Source organism: Polyodon spathula, chromosome 2, assembly GCF_017654505.1.
Source record: "Polyodon spathula isolate WHYD16114869_AA chromosome 2, ASM1765450v1, whole genome shotgun sequence".
NCBI lineage: Eukaryota > Metazoa > Chordata > Actinopteri > Acipenseriformes > Polyodontidae > Polyodon > Polyodon spathula.
This window is the reverse complement of record NC_054535.1, coordinates 64670905-64698043: the sequence shown is the minus strand read 5'-3', so window position 1 is coordinate 64698043 and position 27139 is coordinate 64670905. Positions and strand designations below refer to the sequence as shown.

The following is a 27139-nucleotide window of genomic DNA, read 5'->3' as shown; positions in this document are numbered from 1 at the left end:
TTCATATAAATGGAAAGTTTTCCAAGACTGGTGCATTGCTGAAGGTCACGGTCCTGTGACCTGCCCTATTGAGACAATCCTAGCATTATTACAATACCTATTTGATGCAGGAAAATGCGCATCCACTCTGAAGGTCTACCTGGCAGCAATATCAGTGTGCCATGATAACATCGACTCTGTGTCCCCTGGGCCATACTTCCTGGCAGTGCAATTTCTTAAAGGGGCTCGGAAGCTCCGTCCTCCCGTGAAAACCATGGCCCTAAGTGGGATCTGGAACTGGTGCTGCGGGTCCTTACGGGTCCCCCATTTGAGCCCATGGCTTCAGCAGAGCTGCGCCCTGTTTCCCTCAAAGTGGCGTTTTTATTAGCTATTACGTCTGCCAGAAGAGTAAGTGAGCTTCATGCGCTGTCCATTGATGACACATGTATGGCTTTCACTGGAAATGACTCCCGGGTAACATTAAGAACAAACCCAGCCTTTTTACCAAAGGTGGTCTCATCATTCCATATTAACCAACCAGTGGTTTTGGAAACTTTCAGACCTCCCCCACAGGAGTCAGAGGAGGACCGTAGACAGCACACGCTTTGCCCGGTCCGGGCTCTGCACTGTTACCTGGATAGGACAGCGTCCTGGAGACAGTCCAACCAGCTGGTTGTCTGCTATGGGTCCTACTCTATAGGTCAGGCCCTATCAAAGCAATTTCTAGTGCACTGGGTGGCAGATGCTATACGCTTGGCGTATGAACAGACGGACTCCCCCATGCCGGGGGATATTACGGGCCATTCTACCAGGGGCCAAGCGACTTCATGGGCTCTCTTTCATGGCGCCTGCTTGGATGAGCTTTGCTTTGCTTAGCTTTGCTGCATGGACAGGTAGTCAGACATTTGCATGTTTTTACTGCCTTGAAGTTGCAAACCGAGCAAGGCCTTCCCTGGGCCCTTAGGCGTCATGAGGGCTCTGAAGCTATCGCCGTGAGGCTGTACTTTCAGTAATCTGGAGGCAAGACAGCTTTGCTATAGCTTCCCATTTGGTAATAGTTGTCATTTCACTTGAAAGGGAACATTAGGTTATTACCATAACTCTGGTTCCATGAAAAGAATGACAACCATTACCCTTTGAGGTCGTGTCCCCAGCTAACCTCCGACTTCGAAAGAAAATGTTGATATGCTACTGTGAGGATGACCCTCTTCAGCAGAAGGTGGGAGGGACTTCCTCCTCACAAAAGGGCCCTGATAGGGCAGCTTTTTTATTTATATTGATGGTCAGAGAGGCTCTTCCCATTCAGTAATGGTTGTCATTCTTTTCAGGGAACCAGGGTTATGGTAATAACCTAACGTTCTTCTCCTCTGGCTGTCTGCCTGCCTGCCTGCTGTCACTGGTCCCACCCTCTGCGCAGATGTGTGATCTGATGCAGAATATTTATAAATCCATCTTGACAATTCCTGCCATACCTTTCTCTTCGCTTACTAAAATTGTCCAGGCACGATGGTATCATCTCTTCTGCTGCGCCCTGCATTGTTTTTAATTGTTTCTTAACACTGGTCCAGTAGTTCTCCACGTTGTGCAAAGTGAGTTTGATAAGTAACTGGGTATTCATGCTAAATCTCATCACTGTGAAGCAGTAGCACAAATCTGGTATGGATACCTCCTGTTACTACCCTGGATAACAAAGGAAAATTGAAAAAAAAAAAAAAAAAAAAACAGCACTCTCACCTGTCTTGCGAGGAAGGGTCTGCATGATTTAAAGGCGGACTCATTTATGCTGTGTCGTGATGAAAATAAGCAGTAGTGTTTTACTTTAAAATGTAACGAACAAACCAAGAATTACAAGAAGTGTAATGAATCAAATAAAGAAAAAATGCACTTTCAATGACGATGTTCAATTCAACATCTATGAAAGTTTTTTTTTTTTTTTTTTTTAATTAATGCATTTTTTTAATGTTAATGCATATGGAACTATTTTTTTCTTAGCTCAGCTTTAGGTGAAAGGATATTTGATAAAAAATAACTTTTCTATTAATTAATTAATTGTTGATTAGTTAACCCATTTTATAAGCGCAGTAAGGCACTTCAGGGTGTGTGATATACTCTAATATCGCCACGTCCCGGGATTCACCTTATGATTAATAACGCACCCGGGGAGTGGTAATATTAGAGTATATCACACACCTTGCCATGCCTTATTGCTTACATAGACTAATACATCACATCTTAAACTCAGGATGCACCGAATCCAGGATTAGGTTTTGGATTTTGCCCGAATACCTATTTTTTTAGTAGGTTTCGGATTTGGTGAACCGAATCCAAATCCTATATCCGCCCAGACTCGCATCCATTTTAATACATCCTTCCAATATGTGCAGTTCTTATTTAAATAAAAGACAAAATGCTAGGGCCTCCTGCACAAGGTCGTTGTATATGTATAAATGGAGGAATTTTCAAGATTGGTGTCTGACCAGGAGTCATGACCCTATCTCTTACCCAATAGCAGTCATTTTACAATTCCTGCAAGAACTGTTAGTGGGTAAATTCCCCCTCTATGCTGAAAGTGTGGCTGCCATATCTGCGTGCCATGTCCCTGTAGACTCAGTGTTCCCGAATCTTAGCAACACGTTGGTTCAAGGGTGCTTGGCGGTTACAGTACTGTGCAAAAGTTTTAGGCAGGTGTGAAAAAATGCTGTAAAGTAAGAATGCTTTCAAAAATAGACATGTTAATAGTTTTTATTTATCAATTAACAAAATGCAAAGTGAGTGAACAGAAGAAAAATCTAAATCAAATCCATATTTGGTGTGACCACCCTTTGCCTTCAAAACAGCATTAGTTCTTCTAGGTACACTTGCACAAAGTCAGGGATTGTAGGCATATAGTCAGGTGTATGAACAATTATACCAAACAGGTGCTAATGATCATCAATTCAATATGTAGGTTGAAACCCAATCATTAACTGAAACAGAAACAGCTGTGTAGGAGTAATAAAACTGGGTGAGGAACAGCCAAACTCAACTAACTAGGTGAGGTTGCTGAAGACAGTTTACTGTCAAAAGTCATACACCATGGAAAGACTGAGCACAGCAACAATACACAAGGTAGTTATACTGCATCAGCAAGGTCTCTCCCAGACAGAAATTTCAAGACAGACAGGGGTTTCCAGATGTGCTGTCCAAGCTCTTTTGAAGAAGCACAAAGAAACGGGCGACGTTGAGGACCGTAGACACAGTGGTCGGCCAAGGAAACTTACTGCAGCAGATGAAAGACACATCATGATTACTTCCCTTCGCAATCAGAAGATGTCCAGCAATGCCATCAGCTCAGAATTGGCAGAAAACAGTGGGACCCTGGTACACCCATCTACTGTCTGTAGAAGTCTGGTCAGAAGTGGCCTTCATGGAAGACTTGTGGCCAAAAAGCCATACCTCCGATGTGGAAACAAGGCCAAGCGACTCAACTATGCATGAAAACACAGGAACTGGGGTGCAGAAAAATGGCAGCAGGTGCTCTGGACTGATGAGTCAAAATTTGAAATATTTGGCTGTAGCAGAATGCAGTTTGTTCGCTGAAGGGCTGGAGAGCGGTACACGAATGAGTGTCTGCAGGCAACAGTGAAGCATGGTGGAGGTTCCTTGCAAGTTTGGGGTTGCATTTCTGCAAATGGAGTTGGGGATTTGGTCAGAATTAATTATATCGTCAATGCTGAGAAGTACAGGCAGATACTTATCCATCATGCAATACCATCAGGGAGGCATCACAACGGCCCCAAACATACAGTGAAAGTCATTAAGAACTATCTTCAGCATAAAGAAGAACAAGGAGTCCTGGAAGTGATGGTATAGCTCCCATAGAACCCTGATCTCAACATCATCGAGTCTGTCTGTCTGTCTGGGATTACATGAAGAGAGAGAAGGAACTGAAGCTGCCTAAATCCACAGAAGAACTGTGGTTAGTTCTCTAAGATGTTTGGGCCAACATACCTGCCGAGTTCCTTCAAAAACTGTGTGCAAGTGTACTTAGAAGAATTGATGCTGTTTTGAAGGCAAAGGGTGGTCACACCGAATATTGATTTGATGTAGATTTTTCTTCTGTTCACTCACTTTGCATTTTGTTAATTGATCAATATAAACTATTAACATGTCTATTTCTGAAAGCATTCTTACTTTACAGCATTTTTCATACCTGCCTAAAACTTTTGCACAGTACTGTACATCCTCCTGGAAAGGACACCCTCTCCGAGTGGAGTCTAGATGTGGTTTTAGAGGCTCTCACTAAGGTCCTGTTTGAACCTATGCATTCCATAGAGTTGAAGTATCTCTATATGAAGACAGCTTTTTTATTGGCCATCCCCTCCACTAAGAAGGTCTGTGAGCTATAGACTGTCAGTGCACAGCTCCTGTATGCGTGTTTGGAACGATGCAAACGGTGTCGTTAGGAACAAGCCCTGCTTTCCTCCCTAAGGTGGTTACGGCGTTCCACTTGAATCAGTCAATGGAACTAGAGGCTGTCCATCTCCCTCTGTTTTCTTTGAAGGAGGATCAGAGACTAAACTCCCTCTGCCTGGCGTTGAGAAGCTATGTTAGCGGAACGAGAGCTCTGCGTCAGTAAGACCAGCTCTTCGTCTGTTATGGTGTAAGGACCCTGGGTCAAGTCCTCTCGAATCAGCGGCTGTCTCACTGGATTGTGGACGCAGTTTTGACTGTATATACTAATTCCGGCCTGCCACCACTTGGGCAGGTGGCCGCGCACTCTACCCGAGGATAGCTACATCATGGGCCCTCTTTAGAGGAGCCTCATTGATTGATATATGTACTGCGGCTAGCTGAGCTACTCCACATACTTTCTCTAAGTTCTAACGACTTAATGTGATAGATCCCTCTATGCCGTTATTAGGCACAAGGGTCCTTGAGATTGCACGCTTGCATCACAAACCTAGTTTTTGCAGTAGTGAGACATCCCTCATCTGCTGTCTCCGCTCACACTCCCTCGCAACGGCTTTGTTAGTCCCAAAAGTATTGGTTGTGAGGTCGTATCGGTCTCTTCCGTGGGTTCGATGTAAAAGTGAAAGTAAGCTCCATGAAGTGACTGTTTGTTTCAACAGGAGGCGGGACCGAGGATGCTAAAGGACATAAAATGCTCAGTAAATACCTGACCTGTGGCAGGCATATTCCAAAAGTAAAATTTTGTTCCCTAAGATATATTCATCATTAGTACTTATTTCTCAGCAGACACCCTTATCCAAGGCGACGTACAGTTGTTAAGAAGTATCACATTACAAAGAATATGAGTGAGAGACACGGGTGCAGCAGATATAAAGGTTTTTTTGGGGAGGATCTGGCAACACTGTCAGCCTTCAGTCGGGCTTCAGAGCAATGGATGAAAAAGCTTCTACTTACATGGAGCTCTTCTTCAGTTCAGGTACCTCTTACAGAAAAGCAAACAAGGGTCGTGTTTGTAAAACATGTAAATAATAAAATAATGTTTGTTCAGTAACTTGTTCACAGTGTGCGTTCATAAAGTCAAAGCCTCCTTCTCCTGGCTTAGATGCACCATGCCTGTGTTGTTACTGTGATATGCTGAAATAAAGTTGCTGAAAGTAATCAGACTGCTTCAAGTTGTTTGATTTCAACTCGATGTTCAAACCGGAGACTAATTGCTGTTGTGGTTACTGTATGGTCTACACTGACGGTCAAGATTCAGAGAAAGTGTACAATTTAAGAACGGAGATTTTTTTTCAAAAATCAGAAAAATATGAATACTGTATTTACGTATTTTCAGGCGGATTGATTTGGAACAGTGATTAAACATAGTTTGAAAGATAACTGTATCAGAGATTTAAGCCCTTGTATTTAGGACTTTCGATTTAAAAGGTTATTTAGTTATTTCACAGAAGAATGTTACTACTAACGCATTTCATAGTTGTAACTGAGATAAACAAATAGCACGTATCAATTACATTTTTAAAGGAGAATAGAAAAGTCTGGTAAAACACTGAAAATCAGAAGCCCTACTTACAATACATACCGTAGTTTTTGCTTTACTCTGTATAGATTGTAGTTGTAAATCATGTGATATTTAATAAATATATAAAGCAATTTAAAAATTCATATATTATATATATATATATATATATATATATATATATATATATATATATATATATACACACAGTGCCTTGCAAAAGTATTCAGACCCCTGACCAATTCTCTCATATTACTGAATCAATTATTGTAAAGTGATATTGGTTTTATGTTGGGAAATATTTTTAAGAAAAATAAAAAACTGAAATATCTTGCTTGCATAAGTATTCAACCCCCACACATTAATATTTGGTAGAGCCACCTTTCGCTGCAATAACAGCTTTAAGTCTTTTGGGGTAAGTATGTACCAGCTTTGCATACAGTGTCGGAGTGATTTTGGCCCATTCTTCTTGGCAGATTTGCTCCAGGTTGGTCAGGTTGGTTGGACGACGCTTGTGGACCCCAATTTTCAAATAGTGCCTGTGACGAAGTGCCCGCCCCTGTGTATATTTTCTGTTATATGTTGCGTGTGGTGTGTTAAATGTTGGTGTATAGTCATTGGTACATGGGATATAAATGGGTCTGTGTAACACGAGTGTTGAAAATGTATATTTGTATTTAGGCACGAGGATTGCACAGCACTTCACGTGCAAATAAAATGTAATATGTGAGCATGAGGAATTGCACTTTATTAATTCACGTGTAGTTGTACCGCGACTCCAATTGAATGATTGATTAGCAATCGAGTCTCGGTACAGCTGCATAAAAGCAGCTTGTTTTCACCCACTCTGGGTTGTGTGTTCGGTGAGTGGAGAACGGGATTGGAGACGGAGGTAAGGAAAACAATAATAATAGTAATAATCGTTAAAAGAAGCTCACTGTGTTTTGTCTGTTTGGTCCGTTTTATTTGTCTGTTTATTTATCTGTTCTGTTTACCCATTAAATGCTGAGCGAAGCCATTCGCTCAGCTCCACCGAACTCCACCTCTCTCTTTGTTTATTTCCTGGCTCTGGTCTGACGCCACCCACTCCTGTCATCTTTGTGACAAGTGCTGTCAGAACCGAGACAACAGCGCCTCCAAGCGTCAGACCAGAGCAGGAACCGCATTTTTAGAAAAAAATTAAATAAAAATTGGTTTACAAAAAAAATATATAAGCCAAAATATATAATACCAGTCCCCTGCAAGTGAGGGAGAGCCGCACCAGTCCCCTGTAATAAGGGTAGACTACACGTCGCTCCCACCTCTGCCAGCAGGAGACTACACGCCGCTCCCACCTCCACCGCCAGGAAACTACATGCCTCCGCTACCTCCACCGGCAGACGCAGAGCAGCAGGAGCTGCATCTGCCTCCACCACCTCCACCGCCAGAAGCAGAGCAGCAGGAGCTGCCTCTGCCTCCTCCACCAGCAGAGGGTAAATACCTGCCTATCCACCAGCAGAGGGTGAATGCCTGCTGGGACCCTGTCCACCAGCAGAGGGTGAATGCCTGCTGGGTCCCTGTCCACCAGCAGAGGGTGAATGCTTGTTGGGTCCCTGTCCGCCATCAAAGGGTGAATGCCTGCTGGGTTCCTTTCCACCAGCAGAGGATGAATGCCTGTTGGTATCATTTCCCCAACCAGCAGAGGATGAATACCTGCTGGTATCACTTCCCTCACCAGTAGAGGATGAATTGCTGCTGGTATCACGTCCCCCACCAGCAGAGGATGAATGTCTGCTGGTATCACTTCCCCCACCATCATGGGGAGAGGAGCTGGAGCTGCCTCTGCTTCCATCATCATCAGGGGGAGAGGAGCAGGAGCTGCCTCTCCCTTCACCAGAACGACCAGGACTGGGAAGCACAGGGAAGAACCGCCCGGCCGCAGTTGTTGAGAAGAGGGCCAACACCCATACCCCAGCTTGTCCTGACTCCATGCCTCGCTTTGCCCAAGGATGCCTGCCTCACTCCGCCCAAGGATGCCTGCCTCGCTTCGCCCAAGGATGCCTGCCACTCTTCACCCATGGATGTCTGCCATGCTTCGCCTGGGGTTGCCTGCCGCTCCACATCGCCTGACGTTGCCAGCTGCTCCGCATCACCTGGGGTCACTGGGACTGCTTCGCCTGGGGTTGCCAGGCGCTTCAATGCCTAGGATTTCCAGCCGCTCCATATCGCCTGGGGTTGCCAGCTGCTCCACATCGCCTGGAGTTGTCAGCCACTCTGCATCGCCTGGGGTTGCCTGTTGCTCCGCATCGCAGCAGGAAGTACTGTGGCCGGAACCCCACCAAGGGGAGCTGCTGGCTACGAAGAAGGGGGAGGAGGTCTGGAGACCACCAACCCCAGCAGCAGTTTCACTGCCGGAGATCGTGGGGGAGGTCAGTAGACTTGCTCCCACTGCAGCAGTTGTCTCTACTGATGGCATTTCCGCTGTCAGCTGGGAAGCTGCCGGCATTGCCACCAGCAGCAGAAGAGTGTCAGGAGTATGCCACCCCGCTGTCAGCATTGCTGCTGACAGCCTTACGACCTGTGGGCTCCTTGAAGCCTCCAGAACTTTGTGCTGGACTTTTGGGCTTTTAAGGGGGGAGGTGGCCATTGAGGCCATGTGTGCTTTGTACAGGAGGGGGGGGGGGGGGGGGGTATATGTGACAGAGTGTCCACCCCTGTGTGTATTTTCTGTTATATGTTGAGTGTGGTGTGTTAAATGTTGGTGTATAGTCATTGGTACACGGGATATAAATGGGTCTGTGTAACACGAGTGTTGAAAATGTATATTTGTATTTAGGCACGAGGATTGCACAGCACTTCACATGTAAGTAAAATGTAATATGTGAGCACGGGGAATTGCACTTTATTAATTCACGTGCAGTTGTACCGTGACTCCAATTGAATGATTGAGTAGCAGTCGAGTCACAATACAGCTGCATAAAAGCAACATGTTTTCACCCACTCTGGGTTGTGTATTCGGTGAGTGGAGAACGGGATTGGAGACTGAGGTAAAGAGAAGAATAATAATAGTATTAATCGTTAAAAGAAGCTCACTGTGTTTTGTCTCTTTGGTCCGTTTTGTTTGTCTGTTTATTCTGGCTACCAGTGCAGTGTCCTCTGTTTTTCGTTTAATACAACCGTTTATTTTCTGTCTGTTCTGTTCACCCATCTCCACCAAACTCCACCTCTCTTATTTCCTGGCTCTGGTCTGACGCCAGCCACTCCAGCCGTCTTTGTGACAGTGCCACAGATTCTCAATGGGATTGAGATCAGGACTTTGACTGGGCCACTGTAGTACATTCACCTTTTTGTTCTTGAGCCACTCCAATGTTGCTTTGGCCTTGTGCTTAGGATCATTGTCCTGCAGAAAGGTGAATTTCCTCCCAAGCTTCAGTTTTTTAGCAGACTGAAGCAGATTCTCTTGCAGTATTTTCCTGTATTTTGCTCCATCCATTCTTCCTTCAATTGTAACAAGATGCCCAATCCCCCACTGTAGGGATGGTGTGTCTTGAGGCATGGGCAGTGTTAGGTTTGCGCCACACATAGCGCTTTGAGTTTTGGCCAAAAAGCTCTATCTTGGTCTCATCTGACCACAAAACCTTTTCCCACATCGCAGCTGGGTCACTCTCATGCTTTGTGGTAAACTCCAGACGTGCTTTCAGATGGTACTTTTTGAGTAACGGCTTCTTTCTTGCCACCCTCCCATACAGGCTTTCCAGCAATTCTTCGAGTAAGACCAGCTTTTCGCAGTCTCCTCTGAACAGTTGATGTTGAAACATCTGTACTTCTATTTTTTTTTTAGCTGAGTTTGTATTTCAGGGGCAGTTAATCGCTGGTTTCGCAGACTTTAATGACTCTAGTGAACTTCTCTGATTCTGAGGTCACCCTTGGCCTGCCTGACCGTGTTAGGTCTGCATGAGTGCCAGTTTATACTAATCTTTTGATGGTGTTGGCCATAGCAGTTACAGACACTTGCAAAGTTCTTGCGATTTGTCTTACAGATTGACCTTCATTTCTTAAAGTAATTACACTGTCTTTTTTCTTTGCTTAACTGAGCGTATTTTGCCATTTTCTGCTCCCTTACATTCAGGAATGATAAACTTGTGCCTATGCTACCTATATTTATAGTAATCATGGACTCTCATCTGTTAACAATAATTGGTGACAAAAGGTTAATTAGGTAACATGCTAGTTAACTCAGAGAACATCTAACAAAGACACTTTTATACTTAGGACAGTGTTCTAACACTGTGTTATACACATTTCAGACTTTTAACTGACTTGGGCTTCAGACTGAAAACCCCTTGCTTTGGGTGACCATTTCATTGAAATAATTATGATTAATAATTTATATATATATATATATATATATATATATATATATATATATATATATATATATATATATATATATAGCATTTCTTCACATCTCACGACAAAAGGCTTTTCAAATTGTACTGTTCTGCTATCAAGAAAGTAATTCCCTAAATCCAGCTTTTTAATTTAGATTTAGCCATAAATTCTACTTGTTATATAACAAGTATTTAAATTCCATGAATTTACGTGGAGTGCTGCGTTTACTTTTCATTTGGCCATCCTCATAAACATTCGACTACAGTACTCCACGAACGTTCTGTCCTCTATGATGTAACATGGTAATTTATGTTTATGTGATGCACATCTTAAGCATTCTAATATCTCTGTACTCATGTTTTTCTTTTAAGTTTGTTAGGTTTGCTGATAATGGCATTGGATTGTCATTTTCAAGGTAAATGTGTGTATTATTCTGTGTTTAATGGACTATGAAATACCTTAAAGGTACTAAATTCTTACACAATAATTGCATTTAAGTGCAAAGAATGAATTGAAGCTTGTGGGTAGTAATCTCCCACTCCTTTAGAACTTGCTGATATACAGTATAAAGGCACTAGAGTCATTTAAGGTCCACATTCTGGTAGAAAAATGCAAATTGGGGCTTCAGACAGACTGAATCAATACCGTGTAGATCTAGATCTAGTCAGTGTCATAAAAATGTAGAAAATGTTTATTAAAGTTGCAGTGTTCATCATATTGCCTAGGGCAGTTTTGTCTGCATTGTTATCGAAAAATTAAGTCACTGACACCTGTCCTATTTATATTGAATGCAGTTATGGAAGCGTCCCAAAAGACGTAGGCTCAAGCCAGGAAGTGTCTGCATCGCTGTTCATTGGGGAAAGCAAGAACTATGGAACTAACGGCGGGAAGAACAAGTACTGGGGAGCAGGAGGCAGCGAGAACAAAATCAAGACTCTTCCTAGGAACAAGTAAGCAGCAGAGATTTCATAGCATGGGGAGAACATAATGCAGCCATTTCTCTATGGAAAACGGCCATTCTGTTTTGCCTACATTTTTTTTTTAGCTTTTTCTTTCATCCAGTACATAGCATAAAGAAAGCAAACCTCTAACCATATGTTAGGCAGTAGACCTAAAAAATACATAGATTACTACAGTAGATATTATTATAATGCAATTGGGTTCCAAGTGGTTGGTGTTTAAAATGGTTCTGTAGCAGGGCATCAGAAAAGCCCTGCACATTAACAGGGGTCAGGGCAAAGCCCTACTTGTAAGTAAATTGTATTATCATTTAAAATGTACTGTTTGTTTATTTTAAAATGGGTGTTAGTATTTTGTGTTTAGTTAAAACATGGTGTATTATAATTAAAAAATGTATGATTTAAATGCATTTTGTGTTGATTTAACAATACGACTGTGTTTGTTATTGTATGTGGCAGCGTAAAGGGGTTTAGAGGCCTATCCACCAAATTCGTGTAGAAGGTGACCATCTCCAGATAATTCATTGATTACTTTATTGCTAATCTGGAGATGTTCACCGGTATATAAGCCTGCAGCTTTCCGTGCTCGGGGTGGGTGTTCGAGAGGAACGTGTATGAGAGAAAGCGCAGAAAAAGAAATAAAAAACTAAAAAGTAATAAGTAAAAGATAACAATCGCTACACATGCTGGAAGCACCAGCACTATACTTGTTTTTTTTGCTTGTTGGTGTCAGTGGGTAAGATTTGTTTTGTTTAAACTTTTATGTTACTCTGTGAGCAGTGTGTTTTTGTTTAAATATTTAATTTATTTTTGCTTAATAAAAACAGCGCTGCAGTGCAGTTTTTCACCTGGGTAACTGGCTGTGTCGTATCTGTCAGCTTCTGTATCTGGTTTGGGGTGATGATGGGGTTATCCAGTGTAATAAATGTTACATGCTCATGGAATGGCCTGAATGAAGTGGGGCTGATTTGTACCATTTATGTTTTGCCTATTACAGTAAGTTGCCAGAATATGTTTGTCAAGGCTCTTATTTCCCACTGTTTTATTGCCTTTTATTTTCTTGAGATGAACATATTGTGTTACTGTTACAGGGCGAGAGTGCTATCAGTGCCAATTATTAAAAACAAAAATAAATACATGGAGGAACTAACATGATTATAGCAGAGAGCTTTTAAGCTGCACTTAAAGCAAACAACAAATACATATTGGACCCAGACCAAAACCTAAATTGAATAATAAACAGCTAACATTTTCTAAACAGCTAACAGTTCAGTCCCCTGTTTCCAGTTAACTTTAATCTGCCACTGCTGTTATTCTTCGAGTCAGCAGTGCCATACCAGATATACTGAAGAGAGTGACATTGCATTGCACTGGAGGAAAGAACATTTTACTGAAACCAGCAGGACAAATCCTTGTAATTCATTTTTATTTATTTTTTCTTTCTGATGTGGGGCTTAAGTGCTAACATGCTCTGGGGAGGCTTTGGGTCTATGTGTGTGTTTTTATGTTGTGGGGTTTGTGTACGTGCGTATGTGTGTTTTTGTGTGTGTATAACCATTTTCGTTATGTTCTCCTCGACAGGAAATTCCCTATTAGGGGATTTCAGATCTATGATGGGCCTGTACACCTCACTAGAAGCACCTTTAAACGTTTTGTGCCTACAGCTGACCGCTATACCAGTGCTATAGGCTTCTTCCTGAAAATCCCATGGCAACCTACACCCAGAAATAACATTTCATGTGTTAGGTTTGAAATAAGTGTAAGTTGCACCACTTTTATTTTTATTACCACACATGTATATAAAGGCAAATGGTTACTTGTATTATTAGATTTCACACTTATTATTCAAATGTCTGTGGGGACAGGGTAACAAAAGTTTTGACAAATTTTTAATAATTTAGTGAACCCCAGGCGAACCATTTCAATATTTTGAGTCTAAACTCAAATTCCTGTTTTAACCACATATATATAATATATATATATATATATATATATATATATATATATATATATATATATATATATAGCTAACTCCGCCATAGATTGTCCCAAGCCTGTCTGTGAAAGGAGGATGGACTTCAGCGACAGGCCGTGCAACAAGCCGGCTGAAGAAAATTCCTTGTTGCGTCAAAATGCACACGACAACTCAATGACATACAGGAAATGCTAGGGTGTCCCCCGCAAGCAAAACGCAATGTCTTCGCCCGGACGCTGCGAGAAATGGGCGAGGCTACCAGCTCAAGGATGGAGCCGGTTAAAAATAGCTAGTCCATCACCATCACCATCATCATCATCATCATCATCATCATCATCAACAACAGCCAAAAAGGATCCGGCTGGTGACCATCAACAAGAAGCCGAGAACTGGCTAAATGCCCAGACGATCTTATACGATACCGCGCACTGAAATCCACTGCAAAGCGAACCGTGGCGACTGCAAAGGCGGCACACTACCAGGATCTCTATGACCAACTGGACATGCCTAGTGGGGCAAGCAAGATCTACAAAATCGTCCACGCATGCGACCACGCCACACAAAACCTAGGACACGTCATCAACATCAAAGATGAAAATGGAAAGATGATGCAGAAGCCAAAAGACATCCTATGCAACAAGGAATTTGAACATCAAGAAGACGGAGTACCTGGAATGTGGTGATCAAACCGATGGCACAATCACAGCTGGTGGGGTCCAACTGAACAAAGTGACCCAGTTCAAGTACCTAGGCTCATGAGTCAACTCCGACTGCACTACCCTCCAAGACGCCAAGACGCGAGTCAGTGCCACTTGGATGAAATGGCGGCAGGTCACTGGAGTACTGTGAGACAAGAAGATTCCTTTGTGCCTAAAATTCAAAGCCTACCGTTCAGTGGTCAGACCAGTGGTCCTATATGGAACTGAATGCTGGCCAACGACAAAGAAACATGAACAGGCACTCCATACCATGGAAATGAAGATGCTGCGATGGACCCTCGGCTTGACAAGACTAAACCTTGTCATGAATGAAGAGGTGCGAAAAACACTCAAAGTCTCCCCAGTCACTGAGAAAATGAGGGAATCGTGCCTGCGATGGTATGGACACGTGTTCCGCAACAAGGACACATCAATGGCAAAGACCACCCTCGATTGAATGTGGAAGGCCGCCGGCCCCGTGGACGACCATTTACGCGCTGGCTGGATCGGCTGAAAGGTGACATGCGCCTCGCAAAAGTCACCTGCCGAGACGCCGCAGACCGTACGAAGTGGAGAAATCTGTGCAAACAAGCAGACCCCACATAAGTGGGAAAATGCGAAGAAGGTAAATTCAACAGCCTACATTGTTTGATGACAGTTTGATGACTGTAGTCTGCTTTCCTAACCTGCAGCATCTGCTGTCTGTGTTTTTTTCCTTTGTTTTTTGCAGCTATATATATATATATATATATATATATATAGCTGCAAAAAACAAAGGAAAAAAACACAGACAGCAGATGCTGCAGGTTAGGAAAGCAGACTACAGTCATCAAACAATGTAGGCTGTTGAATTTACCTGAGTTGCACAGTGTATCAGCTCAATCTTCAGAAGCCGAGTTTCCTATTTCGGGGAAAAATTGCAGGGCAATTAACAGAAAAATTAGAAGTGAGAGTGTGGAAGGGGTGTGGGTAATTCACTGACCAGGAGACAGACAGGTGTATTTGGGAAACACCACACAGGTGCCCAGTTTTATTTTAGACCGGCTCTTTTTTTTTTCTTGTATTTTTCTCTCCGGTAGAGGGCACTGTTGACCGTGGGCTGCCTATCAACGATGATAGACAGCACCACGGAAATACCACAGCTGGTACACGAACTGCAAATGCACTCGCAGGTGCTCAAAGAAATAATAATGAAAACAGAAGGCGAAAAGAACAAGGGAAAATAAAACAGTAATAAAACTACAAATAAAAGGTGCTGCACTCGGCAGCGTTATCCCGGTCGCCGCTACCCGCACGACCCGGATCACCGTCCTACTCTCTCGGCTATCTCGCCTGCTCTTTCACAATACGCCGAGGTCTGCCCAAGGGTTCCCCGCTCTCTCTCTCTGTCTCGCTGATTCCCGGTCCCGAATCAAAGTGTCCGCACCCTTAGCGCGTCTAAGTGGGCAGACCTGAGGAAACAACAGAGCGTTATTTTATAGGACCGACAATCACCCAAGACCCGCCTCTCGGCCATTCAGAGAGGGGGAAAGTCCACACTCACACTTTCCCACCTCCCCGTGTCACTGCCATGACTCACAGGCGGTTGTTGGGCGACTGCCGCCCTCTTCCTGCAGCCCGTGAACACGCCAGCAGAGTCAGCACAGATCTCTCCCTGTTACATATCCTTCCCCTCAGAATGACACCACCGGTTCATTCGAAAATCTTACACCCCCATGCCTTCCCGAGAGAAAAAGTCTGCGTTTTGATGCAGCTTTCCTGCTCGGTGGACTACCCTGAAGGCATAGGGCTGCAAGGCCAAGTACCACCGTGTGATTCTGGCATTGCTATCTTTCATCCGGTGAAGCCATGCTAAGGGGGCATGATCTGTAACCAGGGTGAAGTGTCGCCCCAGGAGGTAGTACCGGAGTGACTCGACTGCCCATTTTACCGCGAGACACTCCTTCTCGATGGTGCTATAATTTTTCTCGCGGGGAAGGAGCTTCCTGCTGATATACAGGACTGGGTGCTCGCTTCCCCGAACCTCCTGCGACAACACTGCCCCGAGACCTGTCTCTGACGCATCCGTCTGCAGGGTGAACCTCTTACCAAAATCCGGGCTGCATAGTACTGGCTTACTACACAGCCTCCGCTTCAAGGCGAGAAAGGCCCTCTGGCACGACTCCGTCCACTGAACCGTATTTGGGGCAGCCTTCCGGGTGAGGTCTGTCAAGGGAGCAGCGAGCGTAGCGAAACTCGGGATGAACTTTCTATAATAGCCCGCTAGTCCCAAGAAAGAGCGCACCTGGGTTTTGGTTGTAGGAACCGGCCAGTCAGCCAAGGCTTTCACCTTAGCAACTAGCGGTCTGATCTGGCCGCCCCCTACTCGATACCCCAAATACTCCGACTCACTCTTCCCAATGGCACACTTCTTTGGGTTAGCAGTGAGCCCCGCCTCCCGCAAGGATTGCAGCACCGCCGCTACCTTACACAGATGACTCGGCCAATCCTCACTGTGGATAACCACGTCATCTATGTAAGCAGCGGCGTACTGCTGATGGGGCCGCAAGATGCGATCCATCATCCGCTGGAAAGTGGCGGGGGCTCCGTGCAACCCAAAGGGCATGGTCCTGAATTGGTACAACCCGAAGGGAGTCGAAAACGCCGTCCTCTCTCTAGATTCCGGAGTCAGGGGTATCTGCCAGTACCCCTTCGTTAAATCCAGTGTCGTCATAAAATGAGCCGTGCCTAGACGCTCCAGCAACTCATCTACTCGGGGCATCGGATAAGCGTCAAATTTCGATTTCTCATTGATTCATCTGAAATCAATGCAAAATCGAGTTGACCCGTCTGGCTTATCGACTAAAACGATCGGACTGTTCCAGTCACTTTGGGACTCTTCTATTACCCCCAGTCTCAGCATTTCGTCAATTTCCGCTTTTATTACCTGTCTTTTACGCTCAGGTATATGGTACGGCCTCTGGCGAACTAGCGCCCCCGGCTCAATATCAATGTGATGATGGGCTACTCGAGTCTGCCCCGGGACTGAAGAGAACACGTCAGGAAACTCCGCCACCAGACCGCGAGCCTGACATTTCTGCGTTGGTGTCAGATTCTCAGCAATCTGTACCGACCCTTTTCTTGCCAACACAGAAAGATCAGGTCCCAGGTCCGTGACGTCATCTGCATGTGCCACTAACAATGCCTCTGGCTGTAACCAAGGCTTTAAAAGATTGATATGGTAAATGTGTTTCTCTGTCCGTCGCTCCGGCTGGCAGATCTCATAGTCCACCTTCCCAACCTGGCGTGTAACCTCAAAGGGTCCTTGCCACTTAGCCAAGAGTTTCGACTCAGAACTGGGTAATAAAAGAAGTACCTTATCCCCCGGCTGAAATGTGCGCAACCGGGCTCCTCGGTTATATTGTGTCTCCTGTCTGTGCTGCGCCTGCTGCAAATTGTCATGCGCCCATTTCCCAACAGACTCAAGACGTTTGCGCAGGTCCCACACATACCGGACGGTATTGGTCGAATTGTCCTGCTGCTCCTCCCACATCTCTCTGACCAGATCGAGCACGCCCCGGGGTCTCCGCCCATACAGCAGCTCGAATGGTGAAAACCCCGTGGAAGCCTGGGGAACCTCTCTGATCGCAAAGAGAAGGGGAGGAATCAGCTGGTCCCAGTAACGCACATCACTACGAATAAATCTGCGCAACATGTTCTTAAGGGTCTTATTAAAGCGTTCCACCAAACCGTCGGTCTGAGGATGAAACACCGAGGTCCTAATGGTCTTAATTCCCAAAAGCTTACATGTTCCGCGGATTAGCCGGGACATAAAATTGGTGCCTTGATCGGTTAGTATCTCTTTGGGAATCCCCACCCGGGAGAAAACCTTCACAAGCTCGTTGGCAACAGACTTAGCGGACATAGATCGGAGGGGAATTGCCTCTGGATAACGCGTAGCGTAATCCAGAATGACAAGTAGGTGGGTGTATCCTGCCGCACTCCTTTCTAGTGGCCCAACTATGTCCATCCCAATACGCTCAAACGGAGCTTCCACTAGGGGCAAAGGCACCAGAGGGGCTCGTGGAACGGCTCTAGGGCTGGCCTTCTGACATTCCCCACAACGCTCACAAAACCGCTTAACATCGCCATCCAGCCCCAGCCAGAAGAACCGTGACACAAGCCTTGCTTTAGTTTTATCCCTTCCCAAATGACCAGACAGGGGAATAGCGTGAGCCAGCTGCAACAAATCCTCCTTAAAGGGCTGAGGAATGAGCAACTGATGACGCACTTCACCGGTCTGGGGTAATTTATCAACACGGTACAGTAGGTCTCGATCAATTTCAAAGTGGGGGTACGTGGCGGCGCGTCTGGGCTCGACCACCCGACCATTAACCACCGCTGCTTGGTCAAAGAGCCTGCCCAGCACGTCGTCACGCCCTTGCTCGAGTCGGAAGTCACGGGAGCGAGCTAAGAAATCAGCTCCCATGGCTTCCAACTCGGGGTCAGGTCGGTCCCGAGCAGAGGCAGCCGAGCCAGACCCCTGCGCTGGCTCCGCGACCTCCCCCCCGGACTCTTCACCAACCGCCCCCACCTGGAACTTCTCCGACTCCCTCCATTGCCAGCCCTCATTCTTAGCGATCCGACGCTCCCGTTTAGTTTTACGGGGTTTAAATCTATGGCAAAACCATTCTGGATCGCGAAAGGGAAAAATCTCTCCAATTACTTCCTCTTTCTTAGCCAATAAAGAAGACGGGGCTGTCAGAGCAGCCAACCAATCTTTAAACTGCTCACAGTCCCGCCCCAGAACTACTGGTACCGGCAATCGAGGACATAATCCTACCTGCACCTGCGTCACCTGCTGGCCAATAGTCATACACACATTTATCTTGGGATAGGAGCGGACATCCCCATGAATACATTTAATATGCACCCGTCCCAATATACGTTTATGCCCCGGTGAGATTAGGCTCTCCTGTACTAGAGACTGACCACACCCTGAGTCCAGGAGAGCCTGGGTTTTTGTACCATCCACTGTCACAGGAATAACAAAACCCGTGTGCTGAAGTGACTGAGGTAATTGAACGTGCCTACCTGGTCGGCTGAGGTCACACTCCATCACGGGGCAGTCCCGGGAGAGGTGGCCCACCTCCCTGCACGTCCAACACCTCGGTGGGCTGGCTTCTCTCCCCGAAGTTTTGAAAAGAGGGGGAAACACAGGAGCCATAAAAGGGGCTCGCCGATAAGGTGTCCGCGCGAGACCCCGGTCTGACACTGCAGCAGCCCGTGGGTATCCCCACCCTGCCCCAGTACCCGGGCCGGGAGCTCCCGCCGACACCCCCCGACCAAATCCTGGACTACTCCTACCCCCCAGTCCCTTCGCCCTTTCTGGGGCCAGTTGAGGTGACGATCTAGTAGCCGCACTCCTCCCGGGCAGTTTCGCGGGCGTTGGCTCCGCTGCCTGGTACTGCTCGGCAAGTTCGACCGCCCGGTCCAGCGTGTCTGGTGCCTGCCGCTGGACCCACAGCCGAGGTTCCGGGGCTAGACATTCCAGGAAGCGCTCCACCACGATCATCTCCACCACCCTGGCTTTGGTGTTCAGCTCCGGGGTGCTCCCCTACCGCAAACTGCTCCTCTCGGAATTTCTTCCGATACCCCTCCGGTGTGGCCGCCACGCGATTAAGGATGACGGTTTTCAGCGTGGGGTAATCCATCATCCGTTCCGGGGACAGCGTTCTCGCTGCTGCTTGCGCCTCCCCCGTGAGCTGAGGAAGCAGGTAACTAGCCCACCGGGCTGGATCCCACCCGGCCGAGGTCGCCATAGCTTCAAACACCTCCAAATAGGCGTCAGGTCGATCCTCGGCCGTCATTTTTGTGGGGCGTTGCAACTGGGGGTCTGGAGCTGCGGGTCTTGCCGCCCCCTGCACTGCTGCGGTGAGCGTCTGGCGCAGGAGGTCCATCATCGCCGCAAACTGCGTAGCATCCATGGCTCGTCTGCTCCTTCTATAGCTGCACTGCTTGGGGCAGTGCCAGTGAATCCCACTTTTGACACCACGCGTGACAGGGTCTTCCTCGAGTCACGCGTGTGGGTCGCCGCTGTTCAAGCATACAGAGAGACAGAGGTTGGTGTTGAAACGCCGGCACAGGCGCGCAGGATTTATTAACAAAAACAGAAAACGAAAGTAAAATAAAGGCGGTCATGTGACGTTACCAGCGATGGTAACGCACAGAGGACAAATACAGTAAACCGTACAAAAAAGTGCAAAATAAAACACAATACCCCAAACTATAACTCAAAAGGTGCCGTGAAAACGGCAGGCCTTGCAGCAGCCCCGAGCTATCTCCCGCGGATGTTTTTAAACTGACGGACACTCGGTCGAGACCCGCCCACGTGCTGATTGAGGACCAGCACAGCCAATCACTTGCTGCCCTTCCCTCAACCAAACATAGCAGGCAGCAAGTCTCAATCGAGCGCCCGTCTGTAAACAATAATACAATCAAACTAATCAAGTACCAAAACGTCACAAAATAAACCCATTCCCACATATAAACCACACCAACACTAATTTACCACTGTGCAGGGCAATCGCACTGCCACAGAGAGCTACAAGAATCAATCACGCAACTGGAGAGGTTAGTTATACCAATCTTACCTACCTGATTGTGAGAAGCAAAAGAGACTGTGATCTCCACAGAGTGACTACTTATTCCCTCGGTAGGCGGGACCGAGGACATCACTCACGGAGGGGCCTATCAGCAGCTCTGACATAAAATGCTCAGTAAATACTTGCCTTGTTGCAGGCATATCCCCAAATTATTGGTTGTTGGTCATCTTCAAATTGAAAGGGAACTGAACTTTCCCTATAAAGTAAGAAATGTAACCATTATCTAATGGGTATAAATACCAAAGCTGTCGCAAAGCAACACTGCAGACCAGTCGGAATGCCACAAGGCTAAGCCAAGGCTACCTTGTGCGTTACCATTAGGAACCTTTCACTGACCTGAGATAAGATCTATGCACAGATAAGTATCACTTATATCTGATTTTATCAGATTGTGCTTGTGTTTTAGACTTATTACGATTAATTACATGCTTTTGGTCATTTCTAATTACATGTTTGTGCACTCAGCCGTAGTTTTTTGTTAGTCCTTAGCAGTCTTCCCCAGGGTCGAAGTCGGCTAATGTATTTTTAAGCTGCTAGCTTCAGTGAAGCTTAAAAATAAAAATAAATGTTTTTTGTTTAATTATAAAACTGATTGTTTTAGTACTGTATTTAGAGGGCTTAGAACCAGAAGGGCTTAAGTGACATTCATAACTTTACAGGAGAACAAAAATAAGATTTTGATTGTTTGTGTTCAATTACCATTTATCAGCACATGCACTGCATGAAGAAAATTAGAGTTTAAAATATTTTTGAATTTGAAACTTCAAAAAGTAAGAATAGAACCAAAAAATTTTCTTAAAAGTTAGCTTTTTCATAATAACACACTGAAATGAATACCCATTGCAGATAAGTGTGGTTTTCTTCACTAGTTCTATCCCAGGCTTGTTATTCATCAATTTAATAACAATTAATGAATCAATATGTATCTTTAAAATATAAATCATCACATATACAGTCATATTTCTTAAATAATACTTAAAAATACTGTTGTAAAATATAATTTATAATATTTTCTACAATTGACATGGTCTTATTCTTATTCTGCAATGAATTCATTGCTTGAATCCTCAATTTAACCGGGAGAAATATCCACAAAAGTTAGATATTGCTTTAAACAAAGCTTTATTTTACAGCTTTTTTCAGCCATTTTCATTCATCTGCTGTCACTCAGCCAACCCACAATGCAACACTTAGAACCAGGAGTGCGTATGTGTGCTAGTTACGCCCTCCTGGCACTAAGTTTATCTAGATTTTGCAGATGTGTCTTTATTACTTTCTCACTTTATTCAATGCAGTTTTTGATTTCAGTTAGGTCCTTTTGGCACTAGATAGATCTCATCAAGAGCTTGATATATAATATGCCATTTTGACAAAAATGTCACTCCTTAGGCAATAAAAGGAAACATAAATTGATTAAATAGGATACAAGAGTAAGTAGGATTAAGGATCACATTTATTTTTTTTCTGGTGGTACTCAACAAAGCATTGTTGCTTATTGTTCAGATGCAGGAAAAGCTTTCCATCTCCACACTTTGAGCACCTCCAGCGGGACACACCCTTTGGGCACAAGTTGCAACGGCCACGCTGGTCACTGAAGCCTGGCCAGTGACCATGATTATCATATCGCACATCAAGTGTTGGCTTTGGGACTCTAGGATTTTAGCGGCACTTCTTTTCTGGCTTTCTTAGGTTCGGTGAAGTGCAATCACCCCTTGGAAGAGCAGTAATCATATGTTCCATGCATTTGTCATGACAAATCCTTGTCATTCATCACGTTGGCTCCACCAGTATGGTTTGACCTCACAGTGCAAAAGCATTTGATACCCAAGTTAGCATGCAGTGTTTGGATCAGGTTGAAGCTAGTAAAATAATTTCACAGAAGACAACAGTGGATGCTGGCTCTGCAACTGTCTTGCAAAAGGTGGTAACTACCTTGGCTCCCACCAGCAGGTCCTACTCAGTTTCCGTCAATGACACATTGAAAAATGTGGAGTTCCCTTGGTACAGCAAAAAGTCATGAATGATACCAGAGGAACTGGCTCGACAGAATAGCTTGTACCCCCACTTGTCTGGCTTGTTGGTTATGTATTGCTGGAGATTGCCAGCTCTGGTCCCATTGTACACCACCATAACCTCATCAATGCTCTGTTTGTTGTTTGGCGGAATGAGGAGACACTGCTAGCGCAACATATCAAAAATGGGTTGGACCTAGTAGAAACAGTCAGGACTGTCATTACACTGCATATTATCATTGAAATGGATATACCTGCATAAGAAATGGCATAACATCAGCTACAACTGAGAAGCGTGAATCAGTGTGCCAGCAGTCATCCAAGGATGGAAACTGAAAGACACCCATAAAAAGCAGCACTGATAAAAAATCTTGAATCTTGTTGGGTGTTGTGTTGATTGGGGATCCCAGCTACTGAGCATACAGATTGGTTTACTCACTGATATGCTCAATATGCTCAATCATCTGGTCAGTAAATAGCATCTTGAAATACTGATATGGGGACTTGACTGAGTAGGGGGCATCAGGAACCTGGAATGTCGGGATATCAACTTTCTCTCCCTGGACTGTGACTTATTGGAGCTGGAGTGAGGGTGGTCATCAGGTATCTCCGTGGAGACTGTTACAAGGGTGTTTGTGCCTTTTCTATTCCTCTTCTTAGGGGCTTGAGCAGAAGTGCATGTTGAAGCATGATTAGAAGATGGTGCACAAGAAACAGTAGAAAACACATCGTCATCTTCCTCAAGAGGTTAAAAATTTTGTCATCATCCAGTTCTTCTGGATGAGGGTTGTAGTCTGGATCTTCTTCTTGGTCATCACTCAGATCAACATCAGAGTCCTGGGAGTTGTCTGGTATCAAGGCCAGCATACTTTTGGCTCGTTTTTCATAAAAAAAGCTTGGTATCCATTCTCTAACTGAAAAAACGAACTTACTAAATAGACTAAAAACTTTAGGATCTATTCTATCTCAAATAGCTATACCACAAAATGAAATTAAAACAAATCTTACATAATATTTAGTATAACAGTATAACATTTTTTATATATATATATATATATATATATATATATATATATATATATATATATACACCACACACACACACACACACACACACACACACACACACACACACACACACACACACACACACTACCGGTCAGAAGTTTTAGAACACCTTCAATTTTCCAGTTTTTATTGAAATTTACACAGTTTAATGTCTCAGTGTACTCTGAAATTAAAGCATAGAACAAATAAACAATTGGAGATAAAAAAAGAAATCATGGAATCATTTTGTTTAACAAAATTTAATCTAAATTTTTGCCTCATCAAAGCAGCCACCTTTTGCAGATATAACAGTCGAACACACTCGTGGCATTCTTTCTATAATGGAAATCAAATATTGTTCGGAAAGTTCTTCCCAACACTGTTGCAGAAGTTCCCACAAATGTGTTGCACTTGTAGGTTGCTTTGCTTTCACCCTTCTGTCCAGTTCATCCCAAATCAGCTCAATGGGGTTTAAGTCTGGAGACTGTGCTGGCCATTCCATGATTTGAAGCCTATCGTCTTGTTCTTTTCTTCTAAGGTAGTTCTGATATAGCCTGGAGGTATGTTTTGGGTCATTATCTTGCTGTAGGATGAACCCCTGACCAACTAGGCGTATACCAGAGGGTATGGCGATGCAAAATGCTGTGGTAGCCATTTTGGTTCAGGGTGCTAATCAATCTGTGCAAGTAGCCGACTCTGGATCCAGCAAAAGAGACCCAGATCATTCATCGGTCCATAAGACCTTCTTCCAGTCTTCAGTAGTCCACTGGTGGTGCTTCATGACCCAGGCAAGCCTCTTTTTCTTATTTTGCCATCTTAGCAATGGCTTTCTTACTGCCGCTCGACCTGTCAAACCTGCAGCTCGAAGTCTTCTCTTCACTGTTGAAACTGAGACTTGCTTACTTCGACCAGTGTTAAGCTGTGCTTGAAGCTGTTGTCCTGTGAGCCGCCAATCACGCAAGCTGTTGACTCTCAGAAACTTGTCTTCTGATTCTGTTGTGGCTTTGGGTCTGTGTGACAGAGATCGAATGGCACTTGGTGTTAGATCTCCTTCCCGACCTGTGAGGGCACTAGAAAGAAGGAACAGAGTAACCTTAAACAAATGGCAAGACAATTTATTCCAAAGGGTAGGTGGAAGTCGGCCGTTTAGGAAAGGGGCGGAGCTAAGGCACCCAAGCTCACTGACTCGGACGGTAAATGGCGTGGCATCTGAGGATTGGAGGAGCGGATGCACTCGTTAACCTAGCGGTCATGGGCGAGGGTATAAATAGGGGAGCGTGGCTTTGTGATCTGTTCCTTTTGCATATGGTTAAGCCAAATACCCAAGAAGGAGCCCGACTTGTTTATACAAAAAACCGTGAGTGTTCTGCTTGTCTGTGTATTAACACTGTTTGTCTTGTGTGTCGTTTCTCACCAATAATACAGAGCACGATCCGGAGCTGCAGCCGCAGGCCAGCGTAAAACCCAGATATCACCACTCACCGTTTCCACTACAGGAACTGTCTTTTGCACCATGAGCACTAAAATCACGCACTGTCAGAACTGTGTGGATGAAAGGACTGGACTTTGGGTTATGGGTCAAACCCATGGGATTATAATCAGAAGTGATACACGCCGCTGTACCACTTCCAACATTATTATTATTTGCAGGTTTGCTATAAGGCTCTGGACATTGAATTAATTTAATAAACACCCTTGCACCTGTACATCATCGTCTGTGTCATTTATCCACTCTGCACTGCACTCACCTGCACGTATTCACCACTTTGCCACACGTGGTTGTCAGAAGTGGGATGGACTACGCAGCACTGTCGGCGCTGCTGGAGCAGCTGGATAGCAGGCGGGAGGCGGAGGAGAGAAGGAGAGAGGAGAGGTACACCACACTGATCGAGAGGGTAGGGCTGGCGATACCTCCCCCACATCAGCAGAACTAACAATGATGGCGCCAAAGGCAAGGACGCACAAAATGACGGGGAAGGATGACCCTGAAGCTTACTTGGTGGTATTTGAGCAGTTGGCTACCACCGCGTCATGGCCCCGACAGTACTGGGCAAACCAACTAGGACCCTGTCTGATTGGTGAAGCCCAGGCAGCATACCAGGCGTTGGGCGATGACGACGCCACCCAGTATGACCTAGTAAAGCTGGCCATTCTCCGCCGTCTTCTCCTTCACTCACCGTGTGAGGGTCAGGGAGTATAAAAGGTCCCCAGATATACGCCCCAGGGTGGTCGCGCAGAAACTCTGTGACCACATGGTACACTGGCTCACCCCGGCGCTAAAAACAAGTGCACAGATGGGTGAGACAATTGTGATAGAGCAGTTTTGCCAAGACCCAAGCATGGATACGGCGCCACAAACCCTGACACCCTGGACCAGGCAGTAAAACTCGCCGAGGACTTTGAAGACTCCCTGGTATCAGCCCAGACTGGGCTACTGATGACGCCAGGTCAACGGACCATGCGAGCCCCACCTCCTCCCTCTGCTCCACCAGCTCTTATCACCAGGACCGGGACAATGACCTCCTAGAGCGCCGACCCCAATGGGCAACCTTGCTTCCCCCCCATGGAGACCAAGGTTGGCCCCCAGCTGGGGTAGAGGTGCTGCCCCCGCCCCGTTGCCATACTAGCAGCGGGACAGATCATTAACTTCTGTGCCCTCCTTTCCTCCTACTTGTTTTAGGTGCCACCATCTGGGTCATCAGGCCGGGACATGCCCATTTGCGATGGAGTGCGACGTGGCCGTATGCAATCTGGCATCTGAAGCGGGAACGCGAGAGAAAAATGGTCGGGAGGGGCCTTGTATTGTTAGTATGGTTTGGGCAATGTGAAAACCCATGCATTAATGGACACAGGGTGTGGTCAGACCTTAATTAGAGCATCTCTCCTTGGCGGTGTGTTGTGGCAGCCACAAGGTCAGGTGGCGATCTCTTGTATCCATGGAGACACGGCAACATACCCCACAGTTAAAGCATATTTATCGGTTGGTCCGATTAAACATCACCTGGTAGTGGGGGTGGCAGAAAGGCTACAACATCCAGTTATTTTGGGTCAAGACTGGCCAAACTACAAAGATTTGCTGAAATTAATGGCAGTCCCAACCATACACGTAAAAGTGGCAGAAAAAGCCGAAAAGGAAACGATTGGTAGCGTGTTTCCTTTTCAAACGGAAATGTTCTCTCCCATATTCCGGCCGAGAAAAACAAATAAAGAGAGAAGGCTGTGAAAATGGGAGGGAGCATTAATGAGACAAGGCTGGGGGCTGGTGGGAGCCTGCTATAACGATGAAAAACGCCAGTCAAAGGGGGTCGGAACGCAGTGTGACCGAGAGGGCGAGGATACTGGGCCATTAAGGGCAGATGCTACTCCCGCCCCTCTCAATATACCAGACATGTGGTACTCAAATGTGGACATAGTGTGGGGCCAGAAAAATGACCCCTCACTAGTGCACATTTGGGGACAGGTCCGGTCTATTGAAGGTAAGGA

General features: G+C 45.4%; 1 long non-coding RNA gene across 1 annotated transcript in view; it reads left to right on the top strand.

Annotated features, from left to right (window-relative positions):
* LOC121299113 overlaps nt 1–25121 on the top strand; it is a 67497-nt gene extending 42376 nt beyond the window's left edge. The window contains exons 4-5 of the long non-coding RNA XR_005947365.1: nt 11116–11271; nt 25082–25121. This is a non-coding gene — a long non-coding RNA (uncharacterized LOC121299113). The remainder of the gene's footprint in view (nt 1–11115; nt 11272–25081) is intronic.
* The last annotated feature ends 2018 nt before the right edge of the window (nt 25122–27139 follow it).